Source organism: Artibeus jamaicensis, unplaced genomic scaffold (assembly GCF_021234435.1).
Source record: "Artibeus jamaicensis isolate MK-2021 breed Jamaican fruit bat unplaced genomic scaffold, CSHL_Jam_final scaffold_286, whole genome shotgun sequence".
NCBI classification, from domain to species: domain Eukaryota; kingdom Metazoa; phylum Chordata; class Mammalia; order Chiroptera; family Phyllostomidae; genus Artibeus; species Artibeus jamaicensis.
In genome coordinates this window covers 1,619,913-1,633,563 of record NW_026522034.1, presented here as the reverse complement: position 1 = coordinate 1,633,563, position 13,651 = coordinate 1,619,913, and positions in this window count along the sequence as shown.

Genomic DNA, 13,651 nt, shown 5'->3' with positions numbered 1-13,651 from the left:
AAATCCAGACCTATTCATAGCCCTAACCCTAATCATAGCCCTAGCACTGACCTTAATATTAATCATAAACTTACTCCAAACCCTAAATTTAACCATAGCCAAAAACCTAACCCTAAACCAAGCCATAACCTTAAACAAAATCCTTACCCTAACACTAGCCCTCACCTAAAGTCTAACCCAAGCCCTGTTCTTAACCCTAACCCGAACCTTAACACTAACTATAAACTGAAACTCTAACACTAAATGTAACCCTAACTTTAACCCAAATGCCAGACCTAACCTTAACTCTGATCCTAGCCCCAGCCATAGCCCTAACCCAAGCCCTAACACTTATCCTAACTCATACCTGACCCTAACCATATCCTAACTCTAAGCCTAGTCATAGCCTTAACTCTAACCATAACCCTATCCCTACCCCTAACCCTAACATTAAACCTAAACGTACCTCACCCTAAACCAAACCCATACACCAATCTTAACCATAACCCTAAAACTAGCCCTATCCCAAGACCTAGACCTAAACCTTACACTAATCCTAACCCTAATGCTAATCCTAATCCTAGCTTTAATCATAACCCTAATCCTGGCCCTAATCCTAATCCTAACCCTAACACTAACCTTACCTCTAACTCTAACTCTAGGGTTAGCCCTAATGCTAACCGCAAACCAACCTTTGCCCTTTTCCTAACACTAACCCTAAACTTTACTCTAACCCGAAGCCTATCCCAACTATAACCCTAATCATAACACTTACACTCTCCGTAGCCATAGACAGAGCCTTAGTCAATGCCCTAAACCCAGCACTAACCCTAAACCTAACCCAAACCCTAGCCCTAGCACTAGCGCTAGTCCTAACAATATCTCTAGCCATGGCACTAGCCCTTGCCCTTACCCTAACACTTACCCTGACCCTAACAGTATCCTAGGCATAGCCTTCACCTTAAACATTATCCTAACCCTAGCCCTAACCCTACCCATAGCACTAGCTCTAACACTAAACCTAAACCTACCCCTAATCCTAAACCAAATCCATACACTAACCTTAACCATAACCCTAAAACTAGCTCTAGTTCTAACCTTAACCCTAACCTGAGCCCTCTCCTTATACCAAACCCTAACCCAAATCTTAATCCTAACTATAAAGCCTAACCATAACCCTCATTGTAACCCTAACCCTAACCCAAATGCTAGACCTAACCTTCACCCTAACCCTAGCCCTGGCTGTAGTCAAACTTAACACTAACACTAACCCTACAGCTAACCCTAGCCCTAATCCTAATCCTAACCCTAAACCTAACTGTAATGTAACACTAAACCTAATTCTAACCCTAACCATAAACCTAATACTGACCTAACCCTAGTACTAACCCTAACACTAACCCTAAATTTAATGCAAATCCTAGCCCTAGCCCTAAGCCCTAAGCCCTAGCCCTAACCCTAAACCTAAGCCCTAACCCTAACCCCTAACCCCTAACCCCTAGCCCTGGTCCTAGACCCTAGACCCTAAACCCTGACCCTGACCCCTAACCCCTAGCCATAACCCTAACCCCTAACCCTGACCCCTGACCCCTAGCCCTGGCCCCAGCCCTAAACCCTAAACCCAGACCCTGGCCCTGGCCCTAGCCCTAAACCCTAGCCCTAGCCCAGCCCCAGCCCCAACTCCGCCCCTAAGCCCTAAGCACTAAACCCTAGCTTCTAACCCCTAACCCCTAATCCCTAACCCAGCCCTAAGCCCTAAACCCTAGCCCCTAGCCCTAGCCCCTAGCCCCAACACCTAAGCCCTAAGCCCTAAGCCCTAGCCATTGTCCTAACCCCTATCCCCAGCTCCATCGCCAAGCCTGTGCCAGACCCCAGACCCTTGACTCCTGATTCTGACTCTAACCCCTAGCCCTTAGCCCCTCCCCTTCTCCGACCCCAAGCAGGCCTATAACCTATTGCTCACAGAAATACAACTTCTTTGAAGCAAGTCTACCTGTTTGAGTGTCAGCTGCTGTGTCCTTTCTTTTGCTCCATGATCTCTCTTCTGCCCTGTTCATGTAATAAGTGTAGTGTTCATGTATTTATTTGTGCTGGAATAACACTTTCCTTACCTTCCCGAAGACAGTCCCACGTAGAAATGCTGTCACGAATGCTGCTTGAGGTGTTCTTCCCAGTCCACTGCTGTCGAACTCAGCGATGAACATAAACATCCTGGTGCCAGTGATTTTCAGCGATGGATTTGGGTACTTTGAGTATGTCATCTGTTTCCTGCGCGTCCTCATGTGGTCGGTCCTCAGGCAACATCAGGACTGGATGTTCTCAACAGCCACTAGTCCATCCGATGCGTTCAGAACCCTGGCAAATCTCCAACATCAACCTATAAGGCAATTAAGACACGTTACATCCATCACAGCACCTTCTACATGCCCCACATCTTTTCTTTGGTTTCTCCGACACTTTCACCCTTTTTCAATTTATAAACCCTAGCGTACCAAAAACTTGGCTTCATCCACCTTCATTACCAAAATAGCCATTCAAACACTCAACAGTTTTAATAGGTTTTCTTTATTATCAAATGCAGAGGAAACCAGCATGAACACATGCCCAAAAGGGCAACCAAGTGAAATAATACCAGTTCCACTTTTTTTATTTTACTTATTTTATTTCTTTTTTACCCCATGGTAGACAGTATCAAAGAAATCTTACTTTTCTCATTATATAAGGAAGATGCAACAAAGTGAATGACCATGATATTCGAGCATACTTAGAATGTTTTAAAACATGACTGTAGAATGCTGGAAACGCAGTTCCAAGAAATAACATCTAAAAAGGGTTTCTTACTGCTTTGACCCTGATTGTGAAAACCAGTCCCAAGGTAACTAGACCATGCTGACCTTTACATGCTTTGGGATGCACTTGTAAAGACCACTGCCATCCAAAGTCACTGATATTCCATTGGAATCAACCACTCTTTCAGTCAACCTGCAGAGGCGTCATTCCCCAAAACGGCCACCAGATAACAGCAGAGACCGACACATGCAATACCTAACACACTATTGACTTGGATGAAAGGTTCCACCCACTTTAACCGTGACATCCAAAGACGCGCACACTTTTCATTTTCTAAGGAAAAAAAATGGGATGGCACAGGGTCATCACCACTCTGTTCCACTCCCCTGAGGCATCTTTCAGGAGCAGAGAGTTCTTCCAGGGGCTTTCTGCAGGCTTCCTGGGAAAGGATACTTCTCTTCACCGCGAGAAATTTGGAATACCAATCTAAAGGGCCACACGAAGGTGCAAGGTCCGGTGACAATGGCAGATGAATCGAGACAGCGCAGCCAGGCTGAAACACTTCTTCCAGGGTCACCAAATACAAACCTGTGCTCCCACCTCATCCTGAAGCTTCAGAGTCTTCTGATGATGAATTCTGGATTCTTTCCCTTGGAAGATGCTTTCACCTGGTCTCACAGGGAGCAGTATCTGTGGGAAGTAACCTGCTGGATTTCCACAAACCGCTCCTACTGCAGGACTCCATCAAAATCCACTACAAGGGCAACCTCACCTTGTTTGGATGAAGACCGCTCTTGGGAGGAGGATGGTGATGGTTCCTTGACTGGCCCTCCCTCTCTCCCATTCCACAGTATTGTAAAATAGCCATGATTCATCCCCCCTCACAATTTATTTTTGGAAATGTAACATCTTCCTTATCTTTCAGTAGAGATCCTCATGTGGATATGTGGTCAAGATGGGTCCCCCCTCCTCCCCGCTTCACTTCTCTGAAACCCAAACTTCAAAGTGATAGACCTAACTCTGCTAGTGCAAATGATTTTTGATGCTTGATTAGGATGCTTTAAGTATGTTGCCTGTCTCCCATGCGCCATAACATGGTCTGTCCTCAGTGAACCTCTGCCCTCCACTGCAACTGGTCTGCCAGACCCACAAGGCAACCGCACGCAAGAAATCTCCAGCATGACACTTCGCTGTCACTCACAGCAACGTCTCCACACTCACCACAAATCTTTCTTTATCTTACAGTGGCATTTTTACCTTTCTTGAAATGACAAAGCCAAAAGGGCTCAATGTTATATGTTGCCCATGTTATTCCATCTTCAGTGGGAAAAAGGACACGCACACATTCACTGATTGTGTTCAGAATTTTTTTTAATGCAAGCTGGTAAACCAGCTGTCATGGTGCAATCTAACAACACGGTTTCGAATGACATAAAGGCAAGTATGCACGACCAAAATGATTGGATAGGGTAGGTGTGTGACAGTGGGGGAGGGTGGGGGACCAAACTGAAGTTTTTACCTGCCCGATTTAATGCAAGGTTCAACCATCCTCACAGCCCTGAAATCTTACACAATATGTTTTCTTGCTCTCACACCGCTTCAGCTACCATTCACACTGAATGGATGACTGGAAAGTTCTGTTGTTTGGGACTTCTGAAGCAGACCCCTATAGAACCTCCTAAATGAACCGCTAGTGAAATTACAAAATAACTTGCCATGACAGATGGGAAAGACACTCCACACCAAAACTTGAGAAAGAAAGCTTCACCCTTGACTGCACGTGTTGCAAGCAGAATCTGCAAATGGACAAGTGTTGGACCTGTACGAGGAATCTGAAAGGGTAAATGAAGTCCAGGCAAATCCAAGCAACAAGGCTGTAGACATAGCTGGAAGGGCACGAACACACAAGGATACGGCTGATATTTTGCTTTGCTTTTTGCGGGGGTAACTCATGGTGCAGCACTATATATAAATCTTACCTCTGCATTCTTTAAGGAAGCTGCAGCAGACCAACCAAAGACAAATGACTTTCAAGCACGCCCATAACTTGTCAAAGCCTGATTCTAGTAGGCTGCAAAGCCACTTCAAAAAATGGTCACATGGTACACATTCGCTGCTCCCTTTGTCCTTGACCTGCAAACCAGTCACAAGGTAACTGGACAGTGCTGTCATTTGGACGTTTTCAAAGGCACTTGTAATTACTACTGCAATGAAAAGCCATTGATATTCCATTGCAATCAAGCACTTTTCCTGCAGACCTACACTAAGGTGTCATTCCCCAAACTGGCCATCAGATGGTAGCAGAGACCGCCAGATGGACCACTTATCCCACTAAGAAGGGGGCTAAAAGGTTCCTTGGCTTTGTAGCCTGAGATGCAATGACAGACACTTTTCATCCCCCCTCTACCCCTGCCCCCCCCCACAACATGACTAGAAAACAGCCTCGCTGTTTTCTTGCACTGCCCTCTGCCACCTTTCAGGTGACTTCACCATTCCATGGTCCCACAACACTGTTATCTTTCGGAGCACAGAAATCTTCCAGAGGCCTTCTGCAGTCTTCCAGAGAATGGAAATTTCTCTCCACAAAGAAAGTCAGAAACACCAAAATCAAAGGCCATGCAAAGGTGCAAGATCTGGTGAGTACTGTGGATGAACCATGACTGCGCAGCCAGGCTGAAATCGTTTCTCTGTGGTCAGAAAGAGAAACACGCACTCTCACCTTGTCCTTAAGCTTGTGTGCCTTCTGCTGACAGATTCCAAGCTCTTTCGCTTGGACAGTGCTTTCAGTTGGTCCAAAGGGGAGCAGTACGGGTTGCCAGTAACCTGCTGGTTTCCCCAGGAGCTCCCACCACAGGACTCCCTCCTGAATCCACCACAGGGGACCATCACCTCCAATGGATGAAGACTGCCCTTTGGAGAGGCAGCTGGTGGTGGTTCCTTTGTTGGCCCATAATCTCTCCTCTTCCACATTGTTTTCAAATATAAACAATTCACTCCCCCCCCCAACAAATTGGCCTTGGAAACGGAAGGTTTCCCTTAACTTTCAGTAGAGAATCACTTGTGGACATGTGATCAGGAGGGGTCCCTACCACCCCACTTAACTTCCGTGGAACCCAAGTGTCAAAGCAATTCATGTAACTATATTGATGCAAATGATTTTCGATGCTAGATCAGAATAATTTCAGTATGTCACCTCTCTCGCATGTGCCATAACATGGTCTACGGTCAGGGAAGGCCTGCCCTTGATGACTCTCCACTGCAAATGATCTGTCTACCGGTGGGGCAACTGGGCGTGAAAAACCCCAGCATAAAACTTGCGATCCACTTCGGACATGTTCCATCACTCACAGCAATGTCTCCACACACTCCACAAACCTTTTCTTACCTTACTGTTGCACCTTTACCTTTCTTCAAATGACAAAGCCAAAAGAGCCGGAAATGTTCCTCACGTTCATGAGTCTTTAGTGGGAAAAGGGCCACACGCTCAATCTCCAGTGGTGATGAGGTTTTCTTATTGGATACTCATAGGATGGCTGCCATGACACAGTCTAACAAAACAGTTTCAAATGACGTTAAAGGTAAGTATAAGCGACTGGAGCGAGGTGATGGCGGGGGCTAGAGTGGAAGTGCGGTTGGGGACCAAACCAACTTTTTGGCCACACAGACTTTTTGGCCAACCTGATTTAAGACAAAGTTCAACAAACAGTGCTGCCTCAAAACCCTATGCAGTATGTTTTGGCTCTCATAGCCCTTCTGCTAGCATTCGCAGAGAATAGAGAACGTTCTGTTGTTCGGGAATTCTGAAATACACTCCGACAGAAACTCCCAAATGAATCACCATTACAACTTAAAAATAACATGACCAGAACAATGCTAAACATGCTATGACCCAAAACTTGAGAAAGAGATCTTCACCCTTGAATACACACATTAGAAGCAGAAGCTGGAAATGTACAAGTTTTGCACCCATATGTGGGATCTAAAAAGGTAAATATAGTCTAGGCAAATTGAAGAAATGAGCCTGTAGAAATGTCCAGGAGGGCAATACATACAATAATAGCACTGATATTTTACTTTGCTTTCTTTTGTATCTCTTGATGTAGCATTATGTATAAGTTTTACCTCCGCATAACATGAGGAACCTGCAGCAGACAAAGCAATGACGAATCATGTCCAAACACACCTGCAACTTTGCAAAACCCGACTCTACTACACTACAAAGCCAGTTCCAACAAAGTTCACATAAACCAGGTTCATCACTCCTTTTTCCTTAACTTACAAACCAATCACAATGTAACTGGACAGTGCTGAGATTTAGATGCTCTCAAAGGTACTTGTAAATACCACTGCCAGGAAAAGTCATTGTAATTCCACAGGAATCAACCACTTTTCCAACTGCTCTCATTGCACTGAAGCTAGAATTCACTAAAACCGAGAGACTGCAAAGTCCTTATATTTGGTAGTTATGTAATACACTTCTAAATAACCACAAAAATAAAACAATTTTAATTACAAAATAAACTGAACGGGGACAAAGATACTACATACCAAAACCTGAGAAAAACATCTTCACCCATAAATGCACAGTATCGAAAATAAAAGCTGAAAATATACAACTTTTGCGGCCATACTTATAACCTAAAATAGTAAATGAAATCCAGACAATGGAGACAGAAACATGCACAATGACATACCTGCAAGTGTATATACATAAAACGATGGCCATTCTTTTTAATTGTTAGGGTCAAATTTTGATTAAAATTTGTCTCATTGTTTAAGTGAGCAGCAACAAAGTACAATAAAAATGCTTTTCAAGCACACTTGGAACTTTAAAAAATGACTATATTTAGCTATAAAGCAGGTTTCAACAAATGTCTCACAAACTATGCTTACTGCTCTCTTGAAACCAGTCACAAGGTAACTAGAAAGTCCCTATATTTAGATGTTTTAAAATACACTTCCAAATACCTTCCCAAAATAAATCACAGTCAAAGTGGAAAATAATTAGCAGAGGAAAATAATAAAAATACTGCATGCCAGACCAAGATCTTTCTGGTTTCAAAAATGATGAAACCTTCAAATTGCTTCTCAACCAAAGGTGATTTTTGCCCCCAAGGGGACTTCAGGCTATGGTACTGAGCCATTTTAAATTGTCCTGATGGGAAAGGAAGTGAGGGTGTTGACCGTGAATAGAGGTATTGGATGCTAACAGGCACCTAGAATGCAGAGGACAATCCCCCAGGAGAATGAATTCTCTGGCCCAAAACGTCTATAGTGCTGAGAATAAAAACCACTACTCCACATCATGAAGACTCCATTAGAATACAAACAGCATAGCCCTTTACATCCTCCATTTCAAAGGCTGCCTTTCTTGGAACAAGAACCATGAAAGCTAAAACTTAAAGAACAAAAAATGCCAGCCATCTTGCCCACATTGGGGAGAAGTGCCCTGGGCAATAGGTCAGGAGGCAAAGGAAGATCTGTCCACTTAGGAGACCAGATCACACTGTGATTAAATAGAGTAGTCATCTGAGGATCCCTGCTTCTTTCCATTGCTCATACATCACTTTAATAACTGATTCATGGTGCCACTTAGAACAAAGAATCTTACTCTGTTCAATTCCACATTTGACCATCTCAAGTTTTCCTCTTTGAAAATGTGGACATTTGCTACATTCTGTGTTCCTCAGATGACCTACCTGGGGCACATATCTTGTCACAAAATACTTCTGATTTCTAGAACACCATGTTTCCAGGCCCTAAACTCATTTAAAATCCTAAGAAGGATGTTATTATTTTATTTAGTCATTGATGTATTTATGACTAACAAAGACAATTTTTCTAGCTCCTCGCATTACCTCACTTCTTGTTATCTTTCAAGCTTTAACTATTTCCAGGTCATCTACACCAACAACCATGTAATGATCGTTATTGCATGAGAGCATGTTTACCTCCGTAACTCATGAGAATCAGTGGAAAAGTACCACAAATAGAATTTAGTGCAATGATAAGAAAATAACATGCAGAAATAAATATGTAGAAATGGTAAGCTAAATATATAATTTTTTAAAAGACTCAATAACAGCAAAACAGGGAAAAAACTGGGAATAAACGTAACAAGGTACAGGATCTACATGAACAAAGTTGGAAAATTGCTATGCAATAATGATACAGGGTGCAGCCAAGGGGGGGGCCCCAAAAAAATGATCTGGAATGGTGTCCAGAATTCAAAGTGTATAGGAATATTGGAGAGACATATAAGATGTCCTCACTGCCCCCCCCCCTCAGAGGGAAGGGACGAATGGAGCAGGGCCATTGAGAGCTGTTTTGCATAGCAACAGTTTTGCAGCTAAACTCTGGAATGATTATTTAACATATCTATAACCTTTAACTGGTTTCATAGATATGTTAAATAGTAGTGGCCAAGTTTGGAGCCAGGGAGAAGGGAGTAGCTGGGATTCAGAAGGTAACTAGGGGCTGCGCTCCTGAGTGAGAGGGCCTGTGAGAGCTTGGAAAAGATGGGCTCTGGGACATGAGGGGATAGCTGCCCAGGTGAAAGGGAAAACCACGCAGCTTTGCCAGAATGGAGATCCCTGCAGCCAGGTGAAGAAGAAAGCCACATGCTTTTGGTGGAGTGCGGACTCCTGCAGCTTTGGTAGAAGAGGCCCACGTGGCTTTGGGGTGCCCCCTTTGGCCACGGGGCCTGAAAAGCAAGAGAGACTTTGACTGGAACTGGGTACAAAGGACTCTTGCCAGTGGACCATGAGAGGGTACCACACTACTTTGGATTAACTCGAGATCCTGCACAGTGACGCAGCTGACAGTGCCAGCGGCCTGAAACACAGACGTGTGCTCTTTTCCTGATGTACCGTACTCAGAGTTGGGACAGTGGGAGAAGGGAGCGCTGTGTGGGTGTAGGTGTACAACCTAAAGGACTTTGATATTTTAGTGGAGGCATTAGGCCTGAATAGTATTAAATAAACATTTTGTTTCCTTTTCACAAATCTCTGGCATTGAGAGATGTCTTTCCAATTGGCGGCAGACAGAAGAGCCCAGTAGATATTAGTATTTTGTTTTTGGGAGGGGCCCCTGTTGTATAGCAGTTTTGGGCATCCCTAGGTGGGCCAAATATTGTATTGCCCCTCCCTCGGACCTCTTGTTTGGTAACAATAACAGAAACTTTAACAAATGAAAAATATCTTATTTAGGAGTTTAAAAATGGCTATCTTTATATCTCTATTTATCAAAGCTATCTATAACTGAAATATAATCTAGATATATAAAGAAAAGTGGTCTCACAAGAAGTCAGCTAAATTGGATCTGACACATATACCCCAGAAACAGTTTGCCCCCCCCTTTGATGCCCCCCACAGCCCCGTCGCCTCCTGTCCTTGGACTGCATCGCATTAGGATGTGAGCATCACCACGTGACCACGGAGACCAGCAGCCGGCAGCGCCTAACCTCCAGTCCCCATACTTGTTCATCTCTCCACCAGAACTGGCCGCCCCACAAGCCTGCCAGCCTACATTTGCCTCCCACCCAGCCCCACCCACACCTGCGGCCTGGCCTCCTCTCACCTTTAGCCCAGTCCTGCCTCTCTGACCTTAGACCCCGCCCCCATCTGTAAGTTGGGTTTTTAGTGGTCCATTTAAACAAAACCAGCCAGGAATTAGGTATACTTGTGGGCATACAGTGTAAAAAAGAAATACATTAATAGTGTATACATTATGAAATTGAACAATACCTTATGTCAATGAGTTTAATTTACCAGAAAGATCCAAATTCATAAACAATATCATAAACTTAAATTATATAGAACAGAGACACAAACAAAAATGTATAATCATAATAGATTTAACAAACCTCTCTCATCAGAAATACAGCATTCCACTTTCAGAAACAGAGATCATCTCAGAAAATACAGTAAGGATATAAGAAACACCATGAGCAACAAATTGGATTGAACTTTCACAGATAACCGGCTATACACAGCTTTTCCTACTGGCCTGCCCTGAGGTGTTATTCCCAAAAATGACCGCGAGATGGCAGAAGAGATGCATGCTTCGAACATTTTTTACATTGACCGTATATATTGTAATGAAGTTTCAAAAAAAAATTCAAAGGATTGAAAGTACATGAAGTTGCTGGCTCTCATTGTAGATAATCTAGAAATCAGTTGTAAATGTCACCAGAAAATTCTCACATTTAGAAGTTATGAAATTCACCTCTAAGTAATCCTCCAAATGAATCACAATTGGAGTTAAAAATCATTTCAACTGCATATTAAAATACTCAAAAACCTATGGGAAAATGTAGGAATAAATCTGCACATTAAGGGGAAACTGTTGAAAATTCACATGCTTTGCGCCCATACTACAAACCCAGAAAAATAAATTAAATCCTGGAAAGTAGAAGAATAGAAATAGGCAAGGAGAGCTGTCTGGAAGGATATGTACTTAAAACAATAGCTAGTATCTGTTTGGGTGAGATTTTGAATTAATTTTAATTTTTCTTTATAATTCAAGTAAGCTGCCACAAAAAAAAAAAGCATTCTCAGTTTGGGTAATAAAACAGTACAAGAGGAAAACTTGACATCATTTAAGAATAAACAGACTGCTGTGGTAACAACACCAGAGGCCTTTTCTCTGCTTTCCCAGCCCAATCTCCTCACTCAGAGGGACCCCTTTTCCAAAGTGCACTTTTTTGTGTGCAAATGCAGCCAAGCAGAGAGGAAATGAAAGGACCAGACCTGAATTAGCTGAGTGGTGCTGGGCAGCACAGCCTGAGGGGAAACTTGCCCAGGGGCTGCCTCACTTCAGGGCCCCCTCACAGCCAAGACGCTTCACAACTAAGCAGCAGCACCATTGGGCTGACCCACAGAGGTGCTGCTTCATGATTCACCTGGAACAACACTAAGCTTCCTAACAGCCATGCTGCACTCACAGCCATTAGTACCAAAACAGAGCTATTTACACTAAATAGAGTTTCCTTCTTCCCCACACCCCAACTCTGGAACTCCTGCTGGCATTGACTTGGAACCAATGAGCATCAGTTCACAGACACTAGATGCCACAGACAGACTCAGAACCAGACACAGGCCCTAGACTCCAGAGCAGACCCAGAACCAAAAGCTGAACCCCAGACCCCGGCCCCAGTCCCAAAACTGTCCCCACAACCCAGGCCAGACCATCGACCCTGAATGCCAGACCCCAGATGCCAGAGACTGATGTCAAATGCTGGGCGCCAGATTCCACACATCAGAGATAAGGGCCAGAGCTGCACATGGACCCCACACACCCACCCAGGACACCAAGCTGCACACCAAGAGACTCCAGATCCCAGACACACAGACACAGATTCAACCCCAGGCCAAAGATCCAAGAGACAGAACCCATATCCCAGAACTGGTTCTGGGACCTAGATCATTCAGAGCTGGAGCTGGACAGTGGAGCCCTGAATTAAATGGCCTTGCACCTTCTGTGTCTTCTGCTGACAAATTCTGAACACTTTCCCACAGGCAGCTTTCAGTTGCTCTGATGGGAGGAAGCTGCTGGGTTTCTGCAAGGAGCTCCCACTGGAGAACACCCTCGGGAATCCACCACATACACATCACCACCTCCTTTGGATGAAGACCACCCTTTGGAGGGGCTGCTGGGAGTGGTGGTTCCTTTTTTCCCCTCAACTCTCCCATTCCACATTATTCTACCATATTAATAGTTCATTGACATGGGAAACTTTGAAAAACCTCTGTTTAACCTTTATTTGCCCAGGCCCCAGGCACCCTAGGGAGAATGATGGGGCTGTCTAGGATAAGTAAACAACAGTGCATTAGCTAGGACTGAGATTAACACCCCTGCTGTTAAAAACTGACCTTCGAATTTAGCCTTTGTCCTCTGCTTCTGCCCCATAGCTAGAACTTCCGCATTCCGCTTCTGTATCCCGCTTTGCTACGTAGAGGAGAAGACCCTGTAAACTATAAAAACCCCAAGAGTCCTTTGTTCGGGGCTCAGAATTTGGAGATGACTCCTCTGGGCCCGTGAACGTTAAATAAACCTCGTACTCCAGAAACCCTCGGTGTCTGGTCACTTCATTTTCCTGCAACATCATCCCCCCTCAAAATTGTCTTGGATGCAGAATGATGTTTTCCTTAGGTTTCAGTGGAGAACTGCTTCCTGAAATACAGTCAAAAGGGGTCCCCCAGCACCCCACTTAACTGCTGTGGAACCCAACATGAACGCAATTAACATCACTGTGCTGGTGCAAATAATTCTTGATACCCGATTTTGATCCTTTGAGTATGTAGCCTGTCTCCTGTGTGCCATAACGTGGCCTGTCCTCAATGAACATCTCCCCTCCATGGCTCTCCACTGCACCTGGTCTACTGACTCGTGCACCAACTGCACACAAGAAATCTCCAGCATGAAACTTCACAATCCACTTCTGACACATTCCATCACTCACAGCAATGTCTCCATACATACACACCACAAGCCTTTTGTTGCCTTGCAGTTGCACTTGTACCTTTCTTGAAGCAACAAAGCCAAAGGGGCCAAAAATGTTGCTTATGTTCATGCATGTTCAGTGGGAAAAGGGCCACACACACATTGGCCACTTGTGATGAGGTTTTTTATCTTCCAAAAACTTTAAGACACAAGGAGTAAGGTAAGAGGGTCAACAAGCTCTTGCTAGGAGTATTACTGTCTAGAGTTGTGCTGAAGCTCTCTTCCTAAACCCAGTTTTGGCAACTAAATCTCTCAGGAATAAATGAGATGACAGTCCTCAGTAATTTCCCAGTCTTCCTAACAGCTAGTTTAAAGCCAACGTGCCAGGTGCAAAATGTTGGCTCTCTTCATTAGCACCTCTGAAACTTTACATAGTTCT